This window comes from Lipophrys pholis, assembly GCF_963383615.2.
Source record: "Lipophrys pholis genome assembly, chromosome: 8".
NCBI classification, from domain to species: Eukaryota; Metazoa; Chordata; class Actinopteri; order Blenniiformes; family Blenniidae; genus Lipophrys; species Lipophrys pholis.
Window position 1 is genome coordinate 14,700,968 of NC_137630.1, and position 25,799 is coordinate 14,726,766.

Sequence of the window (25,799 nt, forward strand, 5' to 3'; positions counted from 1 at the left end):
TCGTCAGCACAGCTACTGTCTCAAAGGAGAGTCTGAATGTACCAAAAAAAAACAACAAAAAAAAAACAACCAACAAGCTTAGGCATAAACACAGATGCCACTTTTAAGAGACTGCTGCACACTCACACAAATATTAGCATTTTTATGACCAAGGCGTGAGGTTCAATGGTTTCTAATGTAGTTTTTGGTTCCCACCAGTGGCACGCAGTGAATGCATACTGAATGCATTGCTCCAGGTCAGCTCACATAAAAGTGTTCGCTAAAATTACTTTGCCACCTTCACATGTACAGTCAACTTCTGCATGAAAAGTATGAGAACTGCTGCTTTAAGAAAAATAATCAGTTGTCCAATGGAAAAAAATTTAATAAAAAAAGATTTCAAGATTCAGCTTTGTTGGAAAAGTAAAATCTGCTGTGGTGCAAACATCTCCTGTACTTCACTTCTAAACCTTTCTGCTCCTGTCTGGCCTCCTCTTGCTGTTGGTGCTGTCACCAGTCCAACGCCCACCGATTAAAATGCTGTTAATGCTTGAATTATCTGCAGTAATTGTGCACAGATGTGTCTGAGAGCTCAGGTTCTCGAGGTGGTGCTATCATTATGGTGAGATTAGTCATCACACTTTTCAAGATTGGATTTACAAGACTGCAAATAACAACCTGGCTCACCGACACAACCTAAGGCGATGGGTAAAAGAGCAGGATGGCGTTTCTTTTTTCTTTTCTTTTTTTTTAAAATTCTTTTAGCTGTACATTACTCATCGCTGCCCCGCAAAGTGAAGCCTTTGTCAGCGGGGGGGAAAAAAAGTCATCAGTTCTTCGAATGATGCAAAAATTCACAGAACACGCTCACGTGCCAGGTTCAAGCTACGGCTGCTGCTGTTGCCCACGAGCCTCGTGAAAATGTTTTATCTTCCCTGCATCACACCCCTGACAGGCCATCACAGACATTTGAAAGCCAGGGGAAAAGAAGAAGAGTGTGGTGGAATAAATGCCAAGAGAGAAGTCAACCGTGATGGCTGCTCAATGATGACAGAGCTCAGAATCTGGTATTAAGGAAAATAAGGAATCTGCACTGTGAGCTGAGGCGTGACTTAACATTCGATTTATTGAATTTTGTGAAATAAGGTCCGGGTGTTGTCACAACCTACATTGATCCAAAACAGAAACCTAATCATATCAAGATTACTTAAAAGAGGAATAATGTTAAACTAAATCTGCAATGACAAAAAATGTGAATATAAAAGACAAAAATAAAGAGAAAAAATAAATCATATACTAAACATGCTAAAATACATAAAAATTAGGCTACTAATGAAAAAATGTATATCCATTATACTTTAATAAAAACAATATATTAATAATAGATAATATAGGAGAAAAAAAAAGAAGGTTATTCAAAGTTTTAAGGCAGAATAAGACCAAAGATCAAATATATTACAGTTTAATAATCAATAAATATGTATATGTATGCATGTGCCACATTATAAGACAGTTAGCATGTCATGCACAAATACCTGAGGGTCTCATACAGAAGGAGCTGGCGCAAACATGGGAAGACACTGGATATATATTTTGTGACCAAAGCATAACTAAATTTGGGGTTTTCATGCAACAATGTCTCGAAGCAGGATTATTGATCGTCTGTCTCTGTGTGTTTGCCCTGTGATAGACTGCCGACCTCTCCAGGTTGCACCCTGCTTCCTCCCAATGTCAGGTGGGAACGGCTGCAGCAAGCAGTGACCATGAATTGAATAAAACAGCATGGAAAATGGATCCATGGATTAATCGTAAGAAATGGTACGAAATTGCACCAGAAGCTCCTGCGGCTTTGGACTGGCACAAGGTTTCTGACTCCGTTCAGGCTGACCTTCCAGACACTGAATTAACGTGTGGAAAGTCTAAAACACAGGTCAATTCTTCCTTCATTTTATGTGAATGCATTACTTTTTTCGAAGGCTTGAGATGCATCAAGAAGTGAGATATTTGTTTTTACCAGCAGAGCGCCAACTTAATGAGAGGTGGCTGTAAGGAGAGGGAATGCAGGAAGCTATTCTGTTTTTTGTTTTTTTCATTCTTCCCGATGCCGAATGGCTTTTTTTTCAGCCTAATGGAGGCACCAAGGAACTGGAATATTTTCTGGGTCACCGTTCATGCTCCTGAATCTCTGTCCTTTTGAAATCACTGAATATGTGAGTCGAGTGATGTCCAAGTGCCTCTTACTGATCTTTGAGTCTTCGTCTCTGCACACCACGTTCAAACATGGACTCTGTCAGGGGTTGATAATGTAAAAGCATCATACAAGCAAGTAAATTCATGTATTCTCTTCTGGCTCCATGCATTTGCTGCACTATGAAACACAGAGAGGAGCTTGTTATGAACCATGTTTGGAGTGATCTATTACGGAGTGAGATAAGAGCATCATCTTCTCTCTATGCCTCCGGCTTCTGTCTAGTTTTTGCTTATTTCCCTGCAGGCCAGCAGGAATATTATCAGACAAAAGTACAGTGAGTCCACCTATCATCTCAAGCTACACTACAACTCAGGCAAACCCATTTAAGTCATTAGCAATTCGGCATTAACTTAGAAAATGAATGGTTTTAGCTGCTAAATGTACGCATAAATTATACAAAGTATTGAAAATTAAACTGGGAGGTTTGGACTTAAAAAGCAACATGGAGAGACCAAGTTCAAGTATGTCATATTGAGATTCAGCTCTCTGCTTCTTATTCAATGAAAAAAAAAAAAAAACAGGAGGCTTGTGGAGAATAATTTGACATTCACATCACTTTCACATCGCTTCTGCCTTGACGTTTTTCTCTCACTGCGTCACATATATCTGTGGGAAGGTTTGTTCTCATACAAAACAGTGGACGATTTCTGATCATTTTGCGAAACACAGCATTTAAGTAATGAATAGAGGATTGTTTAGATTGTTTAAAACGACAGATTTACAATAATTAAGTCCGTTGCTATCAAGTGCTATCAAACATCCACTTCTCGATTTATCAATAGCAACAACATATTGTATGAGTGAGCACAGGGTGCATTTTGCAAATTATCATTTGAACTTGAAACTGAAAGAACTGTTGTAATCCATGTGACCATCCATCCATCCATCCATCCATCCATCCATCCATCCAGGGAGGAAATCACAGTACCCAATGACCCACATCCCGGACTCAAACCAAGGGACTGCTTGTTTTGTGGTAAGAGTGCTCCCTGCTACATCATTGTAGCCCACTTAACTGCAGAATAAGGGATTTGTGTTAATCATTGTCCTGGTTTACCTGCACTGACATTATGATAAGTCCAGAATACCATCTATTAGACATTTCTAAACACAGAAGATAAACATCTTCTAACTGAAGTGACTGTCCCCTAAAATGAAAACATTTCTCAGATAATGTCTGTGATACAGAAAGTTCAACCAGGTTTGTGCAGGTGTCAAAAAGACAGTATGCAAATGTATCCCTTGAGCATCAAAAATAGAAAAGCATTTTCAGAGGGAGATGAAGAAAGGGTGCAGTGACAATGAGGCTGTGAGGGCAGGCTTTGGAATCGTCTTCAATTGGTGCCACTCTGAACACACATTAACACTTCTGGCAAGGCAACATGTTTCCTAGACGATTTTGTGTCAGGCTCACTGAAGCTGTCAGTTTCCAGGTAAGTCTTTGTAGTGTAGATACAGACAGATTTTGCCTTAGAAGTTGTAGCCCCCCCACAATAATGGTGGATTGTTCAAGGAAAACGACATATGGATACAAAGCGCCCTGATCATATTTACATGTGGATGACCTTCATACTTTCTCTTATCAATGTGGACAGAAGAATTCAAATATAGTATAATCAAAGTGTGACACAGTCTAATTAGTCATTAATTTTTTTTTTTGTATTGATGTTATTATGGATGAAATATGTGGTGACAAGATAGAAAATAACAGTGCCATTTATTGACGGATCAAATAGGCGATTGTTTCTATGACCCAGATGTCTTTATCTTGCATTTCATGTTAAAAAGTGACAGGTATATTCACCAATTCTCCAGGAAAAGTGGATAACAGACACATTGGCACTAGAAGTAACCCGAAGGACTCTTATTTAAAAGCCTGTAATGTTTTGAAGTATACAGTCAAAGTATAAATGCGGCCTTTTGACTTAAATGTGTTCTCTGTTTGTCTGTGAAGATGAGAAATCCTGAAATCTTTTAAGTGAAATAAAAGGTTGGAGTTCTTTGCGACTCTTCCTGTCCGTTGACTCTCTTGGGCGTCTTAACCTTTACATTGGTGGTGTGAAAATTACAAAGAGGAAGCAGTCTTTGTCAACAGGAGCACCCTATTGTTCCCCTTCTCAGTGGGGAATGAAACACAAAATCCTCATCAGGTAGGCATACATCTTCTAAAAATAAACTGCTCCCGCAATATAAGAAGCTGTTGAGAATTGTTTTTACCTCAGTGGCGACAGAATAAAATTCCTGAAGATTAAAGGTTATTACCATGCCAAGCCAAATCTCGTAAAGTAAGTCATTTAAAATGTTTATTTCAAAAAACCCTTTTTGTTTTTATCACTTTTTATGCTTTATCATAAATGCAGTAATTCTACCCTGAAGAGGTGAGGGAGATGCTTGTGCATACGGATATATTTAAAGTAAATTACACATGCCTGCAAAATAGCCATTCCTTATTTAACCCGTCCACTTTTTCATTCTAAAGTATTACGTTTCAGTAATGATAACCTATGCTGCCTTTACGATATATTTCAGATAAGAGTATGAATTTACAGTATGAGCAGTGTTACTGACAATTTGCATTTCATTATAGATACAGCATGAAACAGTTGTGTTACCAAATACTGAAAAATAAATGGGAGAATAACTAGTGCTTTCTTTTTCTTTTCCCCTCAATTGATCCAGTCTTACTAATATGTAGCGTTGCTGTGATACATGAACCGGGCTGTCAGCACTGTGTGGGCACGTCCGATGATTAGACGTTAACTGCAAGTCAAATGGTGGAGCACAGAGCTGGTTTGAGCCTGCCTGAGTTAGTTACAACAAATAAACTACCATTACTACTACTTGGGGTCTCAAATCCATAACAGGTGCTGCTGATCATGTTGCCATTACTGCATGTTAATGCAGAGGAGAGAGAGACAGCAGCTCCAGAACTGTTTATGCACAAGAAAAGTAATGAGTATCAAACTCACCAAAACTGAACTGGTTGCGAATAGTCGTATTACAGTAACACGTTTCTTTATCATGTGTCGCTTAACACAATATGAGACAGCAGCAGGTTGTATGCTACAGAATTTTCCTTGCCAACTATAATGATGACAAGCGTTACTTATAAAAGCAAAGTGATCATGGTCTCTGCAGCCGTCCTCAGAAGCTCATCTACTTTCTTCCTCTTGAAAGGCCCTAAGAAATCAGACCTGGCAGACTTTATCTCTCAACAAACTGCACCTGGCTTGATATTAATAACCAAGTCACTTCACCTTCTAAAGGACCATGGCGTCTTTACATTGCAAGACGAGCACTCTCGTGCTCTATTAAGAAGTGAAACGGGTGAAAAAAAAACCCTGCAATTAATATGTAGTTACTACGCGAGAGTACATTGACAAAGGTTTCAAGTTCACAGGATAGTGGAGCCGATTGCGGAGTTGATTCAAGCAGTCACACTTCTAATAAGCTGAGGTCTATAACTCCCCACACCGGTTGAACATATTTCATTAGTACAGATAGGAACAAGTCAGACAGTTCACTCTGCCTGTGTCTTTTCTGAGACCAACAGTCTCCTCTTCTTCTCTGGCTGACAGACGCCACAACTTCAACATCACCTGTCTTTTTTCTTTCTTTTTTTCTCTCTGTTCAATTTCTATGTCACTGTTTAATGGGGTTCCCCCAAGCTCCTCTCTCTTCTGAGCCTGCCATATTTTATCAGCTGGAGCAGTACAGGGAAAAGGCGACGGCTGGAACAAAAGCCGGCCCTAATGAGTAGTGGAGGTGATTAAGGAATGAATAGACGCTGCTGCTGGAGCCTTCACCGCGCTGCCCGCGTGCCCCGGCTCAGTCTGCAATCTACAGATAGACACTGCCTCGCTTTTCTTGCGCCTGCCACTCGCCTTTAATTACACTGACATTCTCTGGTCTCGAAGGCTGCCGGACTTGCGATAAAACCCACGTATGCACGCATTAATCACAACCAGCCAGGACAGGCTCCCCACGCCCCACACCCTCCACCCCCGGCTTCACCTGCCTCAAGACCCCAATTCAAGGTACCCTATAAATATCCAGCAGATAAATGGAGCTAATGGAGCGGCGTTGTGATTGCGGGGAGTCGGTGCTTAATGCTTTACCGCCCACACCACTAACCACCCCAGATCTCGAGATGCTTCGTGGTCAATTCATATTGTAATGAACGGCTGCTGAATGTGCCAGCCAGTCCATTCAAGGCAGAGTGTATGCTGGAAATGTTATTACCCGGTGCGAGGAATTGGGAGAAAATGAGCTGAAGCCTAAGAGACCAAGCCGAGGAGGAGCGGGCTTTTGTTAGCGCGCGAATGTCATTTCCACAGTAGCCATCGCAGGAATGAACACATCCCCACTGTACTTGTAGTAGAAAATGTCCCGTTTGATCAGGTCCATGACAGACCCCGGGGCAGGTTCCGCCGAGCTCTGCTGGGTTTGAGTGGTGAGAGCGCCGTCACTTCAACATTGCACTTGTTCTAAAGAATTAAAGCTCCTTTTGGGGAAAAATGGAGAGCTGAATGATAAACATGGCGTATTGGGAGGCTTGAAAAAAAAAAAATCTGAATTCCTCCGACGGCAGCCACCTGTTAAAGCTTTCACGGGTGTAGGTATAAGCAGGAATGGTTTACGCAAACAGACACAGTGACAGCTTACGTATCTGTAGATGACATTTAAATTATCCATCAACGACAGCTGTTAGCTGATCTGTCAGGATGTGTGGTCGGATAATAAGTTGGCAAGGGGACAATTTCAACAGAATATCATATCAATTTTGTCAAAAGTAATAATAGGCAGAAATGTTTCACACTCTTGCTCACCTCACCCACACGGGACATTCCATATTGAACCTGAATTACCTGCAATGTGTGAGTGTGTGGTTTGCATTTCTCTGTGTTTCCCATATGGACCTGTGACCTCTTCGCCCACGGTGAGCCGAGATCAGTCCAGCAGCTCTGAATGCTTAATTGACCGTAAAGATGGATGGATGGATTCTAGAGGTAATCATGGTGAAGTAGTTATTAGGAAAACTTGGTAAGATAAGGACACTTGCTCCCTTCTGCCTGTTATAGAATAATATTAAGACATTTTTGGGAATTCGTGAGGAATACTGAACCGTCTTTTTATGCATTAGAAGAAATGACTGATAACACCCTGTTATTTAAACACTAAAACTAATAAGAACTCTTGTCTGCTCTGACAGTTACTCCTTTAACACTAGAATATATCACTATTTTATGCTGCGTTAATAAATTTCTGACAAAAAAGGTTTTACAATATTAGGATAAAGCAGCACCCCTTCAGGACTTGGTATTACACCACATTACTTAAGCCAGCTATATTATGATAGAAAACACAAAATCTGTGAATGCTTATTAAACTAATTCTAAATTAGCCTTGAGAATAAATGTGGAGATATTTGAATAATTACTCTCAGTGCAATTATGCAGGAGGGGGGAAAAAAAACTTCCAAGGTAAAATGGAAAATAAATCCTCTTCAGCACCCCTCAGTTTGTTCAGAATCAATTAATTAAATGCCATCTATACCAAATGTCTTTATTGAGCAGCTCTTAACACCAATTAAGTCTCAAAGGCTGCACCAAATTATTGAACTGAATTCTCAGAGGGCGCTTCAACCTGTTTTTTCTATTTAACTCACTAAAGATTCTGTGCGTTATTAAAAATGCTCTGTTAGCACTAATGCATGCATCTCCATATATTATAATATTGTGTGAACATTTAAAAAAAACCAAAAACAACTGTAAACTGAAATCTATTGAGCAAAAGTTTAAAGTGCTGCTTCTGTTACAGGCTGCACAGATTTAGAGCTGGAGGTGTTTTGCAGCAGTTTGCATGTTCTCCCTGTGGGTCCTTTGGCTCACTGCTACTATGCAACGACATGCTTTGGATGTTTTTATCTCAAACAAAGAGTTGATTGTTTGGTTTAATCGTTTGTGACTCCACACTCAAATCAGATCGGAGTTTGTTGAAGGGAATTGGTGTCTATATTTGTCTGGTGACCTTTCTAAGATGTTTTTTGCCAATCACTCAGAGCCATTTTCTGACGGGACTATTTTCTGTTCAGGCTGAATAGAAAGTCTTTGTCAAGAATGAACCTGTACTAAGGACTTTGCAGCTCGGGAAATATGTTTTTTATTTATTTTTTTTCCATTAAACGTGAGGTGTTTGTTTATTGGTATATTGACTGTGTGATGCACAAAGTGAAACAGGGATTGACAGAATTAGTGATCCTATTGGACGGCGGCCATCACGCCCTGAGAGGACTGGAGGACAGAAAATGACAGTAAGGAGGGGGAGGTGAGGACACAATTATAACAGTGCACCAAATCGTTACTCTTCATGTTTCCCTACAGTCTCTAAAGGAAACGATTGAGGTAAAGTTCACAGCAAAATAGTCAAATACTTGTCGATTACTGACAGGTGATCTTTGCTCCACTTTATTAAGTTATGTAACTCTGCAATCATGAGGAAATCTGTGTAACTTTAGGAAAGACTAAAAAAAAGTTTGTGTGGAAGTTGACTAAAAAGAAAAAAAAGTAAAGAATGAGATGTTCGAAGTGTTAACTGTGAATAGAGAATTAGATAACGTTGATTTGTCTGTGAAACATTTCACCCCACAAAGTAATCAATTTTTTTTTTTTTTTACACGTTTCTTCTGTATTGCACTTCTTTCACAATACGCAGCAGGCTCACCTGTACAGATGTGTGTGGAAATGATGAAAGTAAATGTCAACTGGAACTTCATATTATTTTACGCAATACCTCTCGCTCAGTCTGGAGCTGAGAAAAATGGAGACATTTTCACATGCGCGCATGCTCAAGCATCCCATTATGACTAAAATCATCCTCTCCTTCCAAACTCATCCCCGGCAATAACAGCTCATCCACCTCTCTCTGATCAGAGGCGCCTCTCCCTTCCACTTCTTCCTTTCACTCCTAAACTCACTAACGCCTGACAAATACCCATCTCCGTTTCTCACTTTCATCCTCTGACTTCAGATTGTTCCTCCTCCTCTTTCTTGTCTGTCCTCGCTGCCCAGATCTCCTCATTTTTTCTCTCCTTCCTCTCCCCTGCTGCACTTTCCTGACTCCATCCACTTTTCAAACCCACTTTTTTTTCTTTTCTTTGCTCTCACCATTTTTGCCTGCTCACTCTTATTTCTGGCCTTCTCTCACTTACCCTCTCCATTAGTCTTTTGCAATGTGAGATAAAATAATGGGAGCAATTGAAGTGGACTTGACCTCGGACGCGTACAGGAAACTATTCTTATTCCTTATTCACCTCTACCACACTAAAGCACACACACGTTAGCGGTAAGCGCTTGTCTTTTAAAGTTTTAAACTCAAAAGGCCGCCTCAAGTCATGACAGCTAACCACTATCTGAGCACACAAACAGCACCAATACACTGTCTGAACAGAAGCAGAGAAGCAGGTACATTAAATGAGCAACTCCCCTTTCAAAACATTTCTCGGTGCTGTGAGATTAACCAGTCTCTCACCTCGGCGCAAGAACATCTCCAGTTTTGGGACCTTCCTATGCGAAGTTTTCTTGTACATGTGGGGTTGTTTATTTGTCTGGTTTCTTTCCACAGTCCAAAAAAATGTGATGTGAGGTTAGTTGGTAACTCTACGTAACCCGTAGGTGTGGGTGTGTGTGACTGTGTGGTTGTGTGACCGGCGTTGTGTATAGGGCGTATCCTGCCTTCATCATGCTTTGAGTAGATCGATTTAGTTGTTTCCCCAAAGCAAGGAGCTCTGAAGCTAAGAGACAACCAACTCTGTGTGCTTCTCATCCTGCCATTAACCGACCCTCGTCTCTAGATTATTGGCATTATTTGCAAACAAACAAACAAACAAACATAAAAGTGTGAATTGGTTTTCAAGAGTTGGCTAATGATAATGAAAAGTTCTTAAATTAAATCCCTCACTTGACAATCACAGCTCCTGCAGGTAATCTCTGGCTGAGGAACTTAACAAGCTTAACTTATCTGTGAATTCTGGTCACATCCAGCCTGCACAATGTGAGTTATTTCTTTGTTGATGTTCTCTATTCTGGATCTGTTTTGTCTATTTAGCTGCATGAGTGAGACCGACACTCTCTACGTTTGAGTCTCCTGATGGTTTCATCCCATTAATAGTTTTATCAAGAGGATGTTTTTTCTTTTGTTTCTGTCATTAGAATATAAAGTGCCTTGGTCTAATAGGTGAATAAATAAACTACTATAAAGAAGTGAAGTAAGCAGTAGAGTACAGATGAGAAGCACCAGGAGAGGGCAGTGAAAACTGGGGAATTCCCAGGAAAACTGTGTCCACAATATCTTCTTCCCTCCCTCGATGTCTTTGCACCACAGGTTTTTATGCCATATTTCTGGGAGGACTGGGTTGTTCCTTCCAAGAGCAACCAAACCTAGTTCTACACTAAACATTGATGCTCATTTTAGATTTTTAGCACTTCAGTTTATCTCTCTAAAATATCTTTCTTTTTTATTCCTGTCATGTTCTGCCTTGGCAAGTATTAAAGATGGTAGAGGTCGCACTGCGGTGTCTCTGAAGTTGTTACGGGTGTAACAATGAATTTATAAGATGAGACAATGGCTATCAGCTCATATAGGCCTGCAGGGGAAAACAGTGGGGGGAAAAAAAACAAAAAACTACACACCATCAAGAAGTGTGGCCTTAAGCAGCCCTGAGAAGAAAAAGACTTGGCTCAGGTGAAAAATGATCGAGGGGGAACGGGGCCGAATAGGTCCTCGCTGTGAGTCATGCATTTCGCCAATACCCAGAACAATGGGAAGCACTCATGAACCGGGTTTTTCTTGCCAATTAAGGCGTTGAAGGCAAACCAGGAGCGTGTCCATTCAGGGATTATTATGCCTGAGTGTACTTGTGTGTCGGTGTCGTGTCTGGCACGTGCACAGCGTGATAGATGTGCCGCTGCGCTGCCCAGAAGCAGGTACAAATGTTCCCAATTATAACACAAAAAAAACTCACAAAGAAAAGGAAGCGAATTTGGAGAAACTGAAGGGACTGACGTGTGTGTGTGTGTGTGTGTGTGTGTGTGTGTGTGTGTGTGTGTGTGTGTGTGTGTGTGTGTGTGTGTGTGTGTGTGTGTGTGTGTGTGTGTGTGTGTGTGTGTGTGTGTGTGTGTGTGTGTGTGTGTGTTTTTTTTCTGGTGAGTTTACTTTGACAAACGTGTACTTTGAGGTCCTGTTTTCCAATATTTATTCCAAGTCTATTGTAGTGAGGACTAATGGGCTGAATGAGAGGGATACATTTCAACTGGTTCAACTGAGGTACAATTAGGGGAAAAAAAATTATTCATTCATGTTTGTATCAGAAAACTCAAATATCTGAAAAGCCTGAAAATATAATTAATGCGTTTTGTCTCCTATCTGTAACTGTGTTTTTTAACTATTTAAAGCTCATTCCAGGTCAGAGAAACCTCTCTGCTCGGCTGCACCGTGCGCTTGTTGTTAAAAAAATCTTAAGGCAATAGAAAGAAAGTTAAATCCCACCGAGGCACAAATATGAAGTACCATCACAATTCTTCATCCGCACCCCACCCATAAACCCGCTGCACGGACTAAATGCACCATAAACCATGTCTTATTGTATAAACACGGCGCTGAACATGATCAATGGGACTCAGACGATTTAGTTTTTTTTATGGGGTTTGAGAGGAAAATATGGTATTTATCTTGGTTTGTTATTTTTGTGCCAAATGATTTGTCATGCTGTCAAAGGCATATTTATTCTAAATGTTTGGAGTTTTCCACTTTTTTTTTTTAATCTGAAAACCTGTTTCCTCTCAAATCAGATCAGTTTCAAAAGAAGACGAAAAAAAAGATGAGCAAAATGTTACAAACATTGTGGAATGATGATCCATTCTCTCACAAATCTCCGCTTCTCACATTATATTACAATAATGTTAATGGCTGATGGAAAGTGGAAAAATAACTATTTTTGTGTTAAAAGGTTCAGAAATAGACTCAACTGTATAGTCTCCAAGTGTTTATGCACCTATAGTTTTGCACTGAAGATTATTTTAGAGTTTTAAGTAGTCTATAAGAGCTACTCTAATGCACAATAAATGCGGTCCTTTTAAAAAATCTGTTTTAATAAAATGTACAGTGTGTTCATTGGGGTTATTCGCTATTCGTTATTATACACGATCAAAGAAATTTGAATTTTTTTGATCGTGTGAAAAAAGAGAAGCACGCTGACCTTGTGCTAATTTCTAATCTGCTACACGCGATGCATCATGGGAGTATTGGTTCAGTTTGCAGGCACAGTGCAGATACTAGGGGTAAAGAAATCATATTAGTAATGAGGAAAATCAAGTGCAGACAAAAACATTTCTCAAACCACTCATATTCTATTTTGTTAAACATCATAAAAAGCGTTTTTAATGATAAATACACGTGTTCCTACACAATAGTAGGCTTTTTTTTGTTAGAGGAAGTGAAAAGAAAAGCAGCGAAAGGGATCTGGACACATTTCAGTAATGATAATTTACATTATAGTTGGTTAAATAATTATATTTATATAGAGTGCAGTTTTTTGAAATAAAAAATACATATAAAACGTGCTAGAAAGACATTTTTTCTGCTGCTGTGCCTGTCTGGTGCACCTACATGGAAAACATGGAAATGGTTTTATGGAAATGGAGCTCTGCAGCCAGCAGGCGTGTTCAGATTGTCCTGCTTTCCTGAACAAAAAAGCCTGATTGTAACTCAATTTTTACTCTGTGACCAACAAGACATCAACACACCACACTATAAGCTTCACTATCTCGCTGTAGTATTAGGATTAATACATAAAACAGTTGTCTTCATCCGTCTTACTACTCTAAATGCTTGAAATCAACCCAAAGACATGAAGCCGCCCCCTTTAATGACCTAAATACAGAGAAATACTACTTTATTAATGCTTGAAAAAGTGACTTCTCATATTTGTCTGAGAGCAAGGTTTATTCAAAGCTTCGAAACGAGTATGATCCATCTTGAAAACTTTTCATCACAGAGGACTGATGTCGTACAATTAAAACATGTTTGCCTCAGATTTATCTGGGCCAGAAAGATGAATCCTCGTGTCAAGACGCACGTCAAATTGGTCTCCGAAGGAGGGAAGCACACTCTCCTCCGGTGAGAGCCAAGCGGAGCAGATACAACAAATCACACAGGTTACCACTGTTCCATGAAGCTCACGGTGCATGACGGTGCCCAGCGCTTCACCACTTATTCAATATCTCACTCTGCAAAACAAATTGCCAGTAAAGCATCACTTAGCCCCAATTCAGGGCCAACCGACTGTCAGACATAAACTTCGGAGGGATGCCACACATCAAGTGAAACCTTTTCACAGCCCAGCACCTCGGCCGTAAACTGGGGGGGAAAATCCTGCATTATGAATACCAAATGATGATCACGGTACTCCCTCGCTGTTCTGTGGGACATGAGATATGGATAGCAGAGCGAACCAGCCCACTCTGTTTCTTGCTAAGCAGGTCATACATTTTACATATACGGAATGCGGGAAGCAGTGTGCCCGCAAGTTCCCCGTACACCCTTTTGTGGTTAGAATTATTTCACACTCTCAAAAGTAATTTGAAAACAGTCTAATTACTTGCAGCCACATGTGATGACTGTGAAATTCCTGCAATCAGGGAAGTGGTGTCTGATGTTGGCCACGGTTGTGCATTTTGAACACACTTCCTGAACACAACACAGCTACATGTCTCTTTGACCTTGCTCAGGTGTGATTTTATTTTATTTTATTTTTTTTATGCACCGAGATGAAATATCCTCAGAAAGAGGAAAATTGCCTCCCGGCCCACATGGCAGCCGCAGAGAGCAGCTGAAAGGGTTCGGAAAGCAGACCGGTTTGGGAAATGTCGGGCAGAAAAAGTTCCTCTTCTATCAGCAGCTACAGCTGAGGCTGTATCCAAAAAGCCACTTAACCCCTCGCTGCTGCGGTGGAGAGGCCCGGCAGCCAACCACAGACAGCAGAGGAAGTATTGGACAGCTCCCAGGTGCTTGTAGTGTTGGTGAGTGGGAGGCGTGGGGAGGCCAGGAAAGAACTTTATCAAAGCAAAAGTAAACCCAACAGAGGAGGTGCGTCATAGAAATGACAATAAAGTCACATAAAGCAGTGGCTCACAAACTGATGTCAGGGAGGGAAATAGAAACTGTGGGGGGGAACCAAGGTGTTGTCAGCTGATAGGTTGTCAAAATAAGATGTCTGGTAATGGAACACGGTTGGGCAACAGGAAAGACAGGTTTTAACACATTTCATGAATTTATCTAATATACTTTTATTTAAGTGTTTTGTCTTGGGTCACAGACCAATTTTGATTAGGTTAGGTTACTTGGAGCAGAATAAATCAGATTAAACACAGATTCGATTAAATTTGCACCATATACACACTTCAATCTGATCATATTTACACAATCAGATTGAAATTGCGGCGGCGTCGTCCAGGTTTTGATCCGAATACAGTCAATGTAAACAGTACACCAGGTTATTTCCTACAGTCGGAGCTTTGTGCACGTCTGTGACGTCAGTTCACCTCAAGTCATGACACGACCGGCTACACACGCCGGTGTTTCGAAAAAAACACAGATGTGTGTGAGGTGGGACAGGTAGCAGGGTAACCCGGGCCACTTCACACAAAGAGGCGTCCCGAGCTTGTCTCTTCCTGATTATACTTTGACCAAGAGAAGGTATCTTCTTCCAGGTTGTGGGATTCTGTGCCACAAACTGCAAACGTCACAGTGCAAAGCATTCTGGGATTGGGACAAGAAAATTAATTTCTGTTGCTGGCATAGTAATCATTCTGATACAGAGGATGGTAAACAGACATATAGAAGTAAACATGTTGAGTACATGCACTTATTTTTAGAGAAAGAGGTCTTTACATCATTAAAATAATCAGAACTCGCAGAATTCGTGAGAAATGTTCACATTTGTGGATTTGTTGCAAGCGACAGATCTGTAAACCCGGATTAGCTGCTTTGTGAACTGAATAGCTAAAATAACAAGAACTGTCACAAGCTTAATCAAGCATTTTAATATGAACAGCAACATTTTTACAGACAAAAGCATCTTGGATCAAAATTGCAAATCCACTGTTGTTCACAAATCAGTTGAAAATGTTTTGTAAATTGAGGGGCGCTATTTAAATTGTAGGCAGAATTAGATCCTGCCATTGGTGTTTGGTGACAAGAATCTTACACAGTGAGTGCAATTGTGTAGTTCAGCCAGAATAAACTGTTTTCAATTCCAGATATTTACAACTGACATTTTGTGAAACATTAGCATTTTTTTTAAACAGTTTATTTTGTCAAAACACAGGTTATGATAAGAATTCTATCTGTTCCTTGATTTATACATTTGATTTTGGGCAACTTTTCCTCATGAAAAGGACTACTTTCACAACTTTTGTACAAAGTGTGTCCAAAGAGAGCAACAATACTGGTCTGGATCATGAAAGGTCAATTACAAAGGAAGGACAACACCAGATTACATTTTTATATCTTGAGTAGAAACGTTTTGAGAAACCCTGGTGACGATTATAAATAATATGCCATGTGATTCCATCAACACAGCATAAATCAAGCCACACAAAAGGCTGCCAAGTGAGGCTCCGACTCTCACTCGCGATGCTATAAATTGTTAAGAGCATGGCCGCGCCACCATATGCTGTGTGTAAAGCCGGGCGTTGCGCTGGGAGGGTCTCATTTATGTCCATTTGAAGCACAGTTATTGAACAACAACAATCGACACTGAACCGAAGTGATTTTTCACAAGACTTTTACATGCCGAGTCAAGCCAGGGGTGACTGTGAAGAAAGAACTAGTCATTTGACACATCATTGACAGATGGAACTCAATTTCAATGAAAATGTTGATCGGCACGCCTCTGAAGTTTGTTGTTTGAACACATAAATATTACATATAAGATGTCTTTTGTTCCTTTGAATAAAGACGATTGTGTGAAATTGAATGTCGTGAGCAATTATGTTGAACCGAATTGGCAGCAAAAGTGGAGACGCCTCAACAAATCAACTTACTGCTTCATCTGTGGTGGCCCAGTTGGTAAGTATATGAAAATACAAACAACAACAAAATGTAAATATTAAAATACAGAAACGGTCAAAAACAGGACGCTGTTCCATTGGACTAGCAATGAGTAAAGAGGTCACGTCACTGAACTCTCCTGTCACACAAAAATAAGAAATAATACCCCAAAAAGTCTGTTTAAAGTTAGTTTTAACCTTGCAGCGTCTCTTGATGCTCGCGTGCCAGCCATTACGCTCAAGGAAGCCTTTTCATCCCTCCATCAAAGCACTCAGCAGCACTGAGGTGGAAACCATTCAGGTGTGTTTCAGAGCTTTATCGATTGGCTAAATGAGGAAAAGTGTGGAATGGGAGGGGGGGGTGAGGAAGGTGGCGGGGGGCAGTGGGCTGGGACGGGAAATAGTCAGCACCAATCACAGTCTGAGTTTGAGCGGCAGCAGCTCAGCCATGGAGGATCAATCTCCACACAGTGTGCCTTCCTCCTCAGCTAAAACATTCAGCTATGAATACAGCATATATATTCATATTCCTCATAATGTAATGAAACGCAAATTAGAGGAAAATAACTGTTTGGAGACCAACCAACCGTCGGCTCATTATTCACAAAGTCTCTGGTGTACGACAGAGAAATTTCTTCCTATCCGTTTTGTTTCAGACGTTCATTTGAGTCACAAACAGCGAAACACTTTTTGCTCATCAGCATTCATTTCTGTTATTTATCAGTGCGACACAGATCACGTGTTTGAACGAAAGCAAGACGGCGACGGGTCGCCGGCTCAAGTCAAATTACCGTTGAGAAAATGCAGTTAGGAGAAAAAGAAAACTCAGGAACTTTTTTAGCTTTCAGCGACGAAGCGAGGGCGTCTGGGTCAGAGCAGGTCCGTGGCTAACAAGCTCCTAAGAGACATATTGGTTGGGGGTTGGCACTGGAGTGGTCACATTAGTCAATGTGCCACGAGAGAACGGAGTGGAAAACTCATGGGCTGTAAAACCTTTTCCTTCGAGAAAGATGAATGTTCAACCAGACCGGGCATTAACCCTCAACTGCGCACCCAACGCCGTCCCAGTGTAACCTTTTAACAACGCCACACATATCCTTGCACCAGCAATTTCAAAGTAATGACTTCCAGAGGGGATATATATGCAAACTATGCAGTGGCCTATTACACGTACAGCTACTTCTGTTAATAGCCGACAGTGGCTGTAGGGCTCAGGACTTTTGTGGAATACATCACGATCACAGGAGGACATCTTCCACTCAAATGAAGCAGACTTATACAAATCTCAGGTTTCAACCAGGCTGCCAGGAAACCCTCCCGCTCCAAGAAGACCTCACCAGCCCCACTTTAAGAGGTTAACGTGAGTCACAAGCCTCAGTAACTAAAAGACATATCCATCTTCATCATATTGCAAACACTTCATATCTATAAGCACTTCAACCTGAAGGTGGGAGAGTATCATGAAATATATAGAGTGCGTTTTCACGGTTTACATCAAAACGTAATCGTATTTGACTATTTGTTCGTGGTGTATTTGGATTTGGTGCATTGACTCCTAACAGTGTTTATCATTCATAAATATTAAAACATTTGAAAAAAACCAACAGTGATAGTATGTTCCTTTTTTAAACAGACTCATTGCATCAGGTAGACATATTTTAGGTAAATTGCACATCATACATACAAGAGAATGAAAGAAGTCAATATTGTGCAAAATGTGTCTCATTAACACCCTGGAGGGTAGATTTTCAATTTCCAAGTACTCTGATAGGTGTCCTTGAAAGGATTAACAGGCAGACATATAATGAAACGTTTTTTTGTTTAGTTTTTTCTTAGCTGATTGTGAATTGATGTAAGACTGCAAGGTTTCTGAAATGAGGACACTAGAGCCCCAAGTGATATTGAGTAATGCAGGTGTAGATGAGATTCCATGCTTCATTGTTCGAATGACTTTTTTTTTTGCTTTGTTCATCTCAATATAAGATCAAAACGTATTTTCAAATAAACAGCGATTTATATTCAATAATGAGTGCTATTGTTAACCTACCACACATCTCGTGATGATTTTAAACATTTGAAAATAACAATTTGACTAATTTCCAGGTGGAATCTTGAACATCAGATGACCATTGACTAAACAGGTGATTGAACTATTGGTACACCAGCAGATCTTTAAACAAATGATTTGCTCTGCTCAAGGTTTATATGGCTGAGACATTTGAGAATGTCTATGTCACGGAAAATGAAACTACAAAGGACTGCATTAAAATAATCTGTCAACTGAAACACAGGAGTTAGAAGGCTGGATTACAAAATATTTCCAAAATAAACCCCAGCTTTGAATCAAATTTGTTCCGGACAGCACAATCAATGTCAGCAACACATTTAAAAACTGAACAAAAATACATCTACTTCACTGAAATTGCATTGCACTACGATGCACACTTGACTCAAACAATGTCACCACAACAAATACCCCGTCGCAGCTTTCATTTACGAACCCCACAATGAATTGGAGCCAAACAGAATGTGGCCCAGTACACATAATGAGCCTGATGGTGAGCACTGAGCGCCTACCACTGCCTGAGTGTGACAGTTAAATTGTCTCCTCGCAAACGATACAATTCTATCATTCATGCCATCCACGAGTGAAGAAAGGGGACGGGGACGGTACAAACACAATTTATTCTGCGATTTTAACCATAACACACTGTTTGGTAAAAGTGAAAACGGACAAACACAAAAATCTGATGAGAATTCAGAGCATATTACGCACTTACAGATAAATTAATATCTGCACCCTTTGTTGTGATTGTTCATGATGAAAAGCAGAAGCAGTGGCTTTGTTAATCCTTGTGGTATAATTAGGCTTCCTGTTGTCCCCATTAATATAATAAATCACACAAAACTCTGCTCTTGTAGCAGATACACGTCTCTAAAGACATGTGTTACCAGGGGAGAATAAGCAATGTCTTTTTCGAGAGACCATCATGGAAGCAATTCCACTGTGGTAATTAAGATGTAAGAGTATTTGCTGAATTAGCAGGATGCTGTACTGCACAGGCACAGATCCAGAGGTAAGCACTGAAAACCAGAAATGTATGCACACGTGCTCGTTAACACACCACTGACACAAGACTTGTTCATGACAACAAGGATATTTAGATTTTTGTTCCCGACAGAACTTCAGACAAAACCACCCTTCAGTTACAAGAATTCATGTCTGCCGTCCCACTGATAAAACAAAATCAAATATTGGGCCTAATTGTCGTCAGCTGGAGGTCTTTTTCTGAATTTCCTGTCACTGTGTCATCAGCCACGCTTCGCCTTTTCCCATTTCCAGATAGCCACCGAGGAGCTTGCAGCAGAGGACTCTGCCGGCGAGCTCAGTGATGTAAGCTGTCACTGCGACGTGTTGCTAGGCAAAGAAGCAGAGTGAGTTTCAAAGTGCTGCGGTTACTGGGTGTTGACACTCCTGTCTGCCTGCCGTTGACGAGGAGTGCTGTTTGGAGTACACACTGCCAACAGCAGCAGCAGATCTACAGACAGGTAGAGAGAGGCTGGTGCTCTTTGAACTTTGACACTGCCAAGTTTGTGACCCTGCCAAGTCGCTATATTGCTATATTTGCCCCGCCGTGCTGCTCTAAAACTGTCCCTGTCAAGCTGTTGGCTCACCCTGCCAATTGTCTGTCTCATTTCCACCATATATATCTGACATCGAAGCTCATGGCTGGCAACGCTACGGACTACAGATATTTAGGGATGCATTTTGCATCTTTTACAACTGATATTACAGATGCCAGCCTATACAAACGATAATTCTGAATGAGGTTCGATTAGAAGTGAAACAACCAGCTAAACCAAAACAAAATTCATTATTCATACTCATACAGTATGGAAAGCAAATTTGCTGAACAACCAATATATTTAATCAATCCAGTGGATCCCTGCACCTAATCGAACCACCTAACCTGGCTCCTCGTAATGTGGAGGAGAAGCATCTCCACTTTGATTGTCTCTCAGATCTCTTAGCTTCTCATTCTATCATATAGACCGACAGAGAAAACTCATTTTAACTGGTTATTTCCTTGGTGAGAATTTTGACCATATGTGGGGTGGGCACCAACCGATAAAAAGAGATAAAGAGATGAACTGCAGCTGTTCAAGACTCTGTTCAAATATGCAACCAATCTTATAATTTCAGTGAGTGGGTTACTAATTTTGCATAAAAATGAAAGTGCATGTCTTCGCCACACCAACTTTGTGTAACAATTTGAATTCGTGGGGATCCGAGACACATTAAGTGTGATTGGATACAAAAGATAACATCCGCACTTTGAAGCAATTTTGCACACAAATACAGGCGATCATTCAGACAAATTGTATATATATATATATATATATATATATATTTATTTTTTTTATCTTTCCACTGCAAAGAATCTAAAATGGTTTTCCTACCACCAACCAGCTTCCCTTCAGGGACTTTATCAGCCAGTTTGAAATGTGTCACCTTATCTTGTCTCAGTATTGAAATGTCTTTTGAATACACATTCACTCATTTTGATAATTATATTTTAATCGAGTTCTACACAAATCCTAAAATTAATTGAAGTACAGAGGAATCATTGAATTAATTACAATTTGGAAAAAGAGTCCATGTTTACTGAAAAGTACCCAGATTAATTTCACCTTAATAAATTTCTGAAAAACTTGCTCAGTCATTATAATTTATTCAGAAAAGATTAATGAACCAAACTGCGATTTAATGCATTTGAAAAGAATACATCATGACCTGGAGTAATCCCTGTATGGAGAGGCAAATGCGAGATAGGTCGTTTAACCCTTTATAGTGAAATACCACATGGCAGATCCGTATGTATATTTCAACACTTTAACCTCAATCCTTTTTTGCCATTAACATGTGATAAAATATGTTGAAAACATTAGAATGACCATATTCTTGCCTAATTTTCTAAACTGCATGGTTTTCTGATTGGTTGAGACCATTGTCCAATTACATAATGTATTATTTGTGACTCACTAAAAGCAATGTGGCAAAAAAAACATATTAGGACAGGTGAAACCACACCAAAGAACAATTTAATAGGGGCTGTTTTGATGAGTTAACTCTACAGAAAAATGAAACCTGAAACAAGTGAGAAAATATAAGTCTGCATCAAAGCATTGCGAGAGGAGTGGAGTTGTTGCACCACCTCTGGGACCAACGTTGGAGGCAGTGACAGAAGCGTAATAAGGGTGTCTCTGTGAGAGGGTGAGACTGTAGCACAGGACCAGACCTCTGTAGTACATGGATGAGAATGAGACTACTGTTATGTTGATCATTTCCACCCTGAGAATAAAAGCTGGCTTGTGTAAGAATACATGCAGTGTCAGCTTCATGCAACCATTGCATGTTTAGGTACAAACGAAAAAGCATGGAATCTTTGATCTGTATCTATTCAAAACAATAAATGATTATTGGTTGAAGTATGACTGATAAAAAGCAAAGAGTTGGGAACCTTATGTCAGTAATTTGTAGGGAACAGCAGCAAACAATGATTTGGCGAAAATATAGTACATACATGTAGGAAAGTGAGCCAGCCCACCATAGTCTACAGAGACACAGGTACGGCATCACTGAGATGACTGACTGGATCCAATAGTGTCCTATATTCAAAATAGCTCAGTGGAGCAACCAATCCGGCAATTTGGTCACAGGTCACCCACTACAACGTCTCAGCTAAATTAAGTGAGCCCTTCCAGTTAAAAACAGCTCCTTGGTAATGGATACTGCACACAAGCATCACCACTCGGGTCAGTGTCATGAACACAGACTACGCGGAGATGCCCGTGTCTGGTATTTGCTTGCACTTATGAATAACGAAGGCTCTTCTGTCGAGTGCAATGTGCTTAAGCAGCCCATGTTTTGACTAAGAGAGACTAAAGAGTTCACCCTTCACTACGGCCTCAGGTTGCCAAGAGGAGCGTGTGTGGTCAAGGTTACACAAGTGGAACATCAGCCTCTCTGTGCTTCACAGCACGGCAGTGGCCATTTAGAAATGTAAGTCTCTTTTCCACGGGCGGTACACCTGTGTCCTACTTGTTAGTCCGAAATAACTCCGGCGAATAAGCTTGAAATATGTAATGCATAACCAGCCCGCCTCAAAAGCCACAAGAGACCCTGCTACATATTTCACACGATCATATTTGACCTTTGAGTAGATTCCTGTTAACCTCCTCAATGTACATTCAGATTTTAGCAAAAGGTTAAATACAGTTTAACAGGCAACAAAGACAAACGGTTGTTTTATCACACTCATTGCCATCTGCCTGGTAGAATTTTGGTAGATTTTAGGTCATCCAACCTGCCAAAGGAAGTCAACAAAAGTAAAAAAAAAAAAAACAGCTGTGTGGGTCTTTGTAAACAAGCTTAGGATCTGACCTGGCATCATTAATCCCTTTGCGGTGGGCTTGCAAGCCCTCAGGCTTCCCTGCCTCAACAAACTCGGTTTTTTGGTCTGTTGTCATCTCTTTTAGTGTCACTTTGCCTTTTTCCTCCTACAGATCTCTCATTCTCTTTCCCGGCTTCTCTGGCTGCCGTCTCTCCACCTCCTTCACCTTCAAGTCTCCCCCGCGGATCGCTTTCCGTCACTCTGGGCTCTCCTTCACTTCAAAGATACTCATCCAGCCCGTCAGCATTTTGTGACAACCAAGGGTTTCTGGCGTGTGTTTTTGCTTTCTGTCAGTGTGCAGAAGTTTCTGTCTTTTCAACCTTTCTCTGCATTTTCCTGCCCTTCAGTCCAGACAAAACACAGATAAAGTGATTACGCAATCCAACAGATGGTTAGGGATTTTAAATGAAATGGTTGATACAGTCTAAGATTTCCATGCGTTGGTGGGATTGTATTTTCATTTTGTATTAAATTCCACTCAACATATGATCAATCAGTTAAAACAAGTTCTGGTTCGAGTTCAAACGAATAAGTAATTGAGCAAATTAACTTTACAGATTGAAACATTGAAAATGTATTGTGTTAGGATTAATGAAGAGTTTCTTCCCAAAGTCCAAAAACAAGCATGTGAGGTTAATCAGTGATCCTAAACTGCACCCTAGTATGTGTGGTTGTCTGATTCTCTGTGTTTGCAATGTGAAAGACTGGCAAAATGGATGGATGGATAAAATAAATAACTTTGTTATTAGAGGTCTTGTGTTCAAACAATGGAATGTCATCTTTTTACTCATAGTATAGAAAAACAACCGGGTTTTTTTTTCAGTTTTCTGCATCATGACTACTACACCTAATTTTGACTCCTCAGACACGCCTAATCAGTTGTAGAAGCACTAAGTCATAACAATATTCTATTTTAGATTGAAATACAAAACCTTTGATACAATGTAAGCTCAAACAATAAGGCTGGAATTAATAATAACTGTCGTCGTAAATTTGTTATCTATTTAAAGTCATTTACAGTTTGTCAAAATGTACAGCGTACAAGCACATTTGGACATTTGAGATAATGAAGAAGGTTGGAATGTGTTCCACTTTCAGATAGTTCTCAGAAATTAGTCCAATAGTTCTTTCTTTCTTCTTTTTTTTCTAATTGCACCTGTGATTAAACAGGTATTGCTGAGCACAATGCAAGTGTGTGTGTGTGTGTGTGTGTGTGTGTGTGTGTGTGTGTGTGTGTGTGTGTGTGTGTGTGTGTGTGTGTGTGTGTGTGTGTGTGTGTGTGTGTGTGTGTGTGTGTGTGTGTGTGTGTGTGTGTGTGTGTGTGTGTGTGCGTGCGTGCGTGTGCGTGTGCGTGTGCGTGTGCGTGTGCGTTCCAGACCACTATATTTCACTTACTCACACCAATGACTGCTTAAATAACAAACATACTTACACACATCTGTGGGCCCAGTGTGAAAATGAAGTATGGTTGGAAGCGTTGGCGGTAAATTGATATCCTAAGGGAATGAATGGCACAGTGTTCCCCCGTCATTTTATGGTTACATAGCACTATGCACACATCGACAGGTGGCTCACAACTCACTTATCCTCATTACAAACAATGGCTGTGCACACTTAGGAACTGAAGTCGTATTTGTTTCTCTTTCTGGGAGGATTTCCTCATTGTTCATCAAACACCTGCAGCAGGATTCACATGTGTGTCTCCAAAGAAGGCGGTTAGGCATATGACAGGGATAACGTCATTGTTTTCTTAGCCTGGGTTAATTGAGGGCAAACCAGGATCTGAAGGTGGAGAACACTAAACAGACGGGTGAGAAGAAATGTTTTTTTGTCACAGGCCAAAACATGTTGGGGAAAAAATTACAATCTTTCACAGATTTCGCCACTGACAAGGGTTGTGCTCTTTAAAGGACTTCAAAAGGAGCTTTAGTCAGTTCAAATGCACTCCTCATACAGATGACATTATAACATATGGAGTTGTATTCTACCACTGTAATGCTGCATCTATAAAAATACCTTTCACCTTTCTCTATGTTTTAAACCTCTGATCTCCGGCTGGTCTCACCAGTGCAGCGTATATTTGCGTCAGACATATGACCACATATATTAGACGATGACGATAGCTCACATCAAACAAAAGAAGCCAAAGGGAAAGTTGCAGCAGCATACTTCCACAGCCAAAAGATGACAGTTTGTATCACAATGCTTGAATCGGTTCTCCACAATGACACAACCCTGTGCAAGCTAATGATTCCCCCCTTCAACTACTTCAATAATACGAGCACATCTCATCTGATGTGATGTAAGCGTCCTAACACTGATTTTTAAATGAAAAGAGAAGATTTATTTTTTTTAGCTACTTAGCGTTGCCATCTTTTTGACAAGTGTTTGACAGATTACTTCATTTGTGAAGATCTAAAGACTTAAAATGAAAAGCCTGACTGAGCTTGTCAAAAGTCAGTCTGACATGTAGATTCTAATTGCGTTGCTGTCAGCCGAAAAGAAGAAGAAACAGAAGCCATGATGATTTGGCCAAATCAACTCTAAATGCAGTGCATAGATGTGATAGGTCGACTTTAACAGGGGTGCATTATCTTTGGAGTTCTGAGCTGAACCATCGCGGCAACAATAAGACGTTCATCCATCTTCTGGTATACCACTTTGCCAAACTTATTGCGAAGGATTAGAGCTCATCGCAGGTCACAAGGCTCAATAGGTGGGGTGTACCCTGTACAGGTCGCCAGGCCATCATGGGACAAACAGACCACTGTGCACACTCTATGAATACCCGGGAGAAAACTAAGTATGCGTGTCAAGAATAATGGACATGGAAAACTCCCTTAAGCCTCGAATCAAACCAGGGATATTGTTACTGTGAGGCAAGAGTGCAAACAACACATAGCAAGAACAAAAAGAAACAATGAATCGGTTTTATAGGCTTTATAAACGAAACTAATTACGGCAGACAAAGGTTATTCATTTCAAATCGGAACCAAATAGTTTGAG

The 25,799-nt window shown here is 40.4% G+C and overlaps 1 protein-coding gene across 1 annotated transcript in view; it reads right to left on the reverse strand.

Moving 5' to 3' along the window:
- Positions 1-25,799, reverse strand: part of LOC308113705 (kazrin-like) — a 122,372-nt gene that overhangs the window by 55,358 nt on the left and 41,215 nt on the right.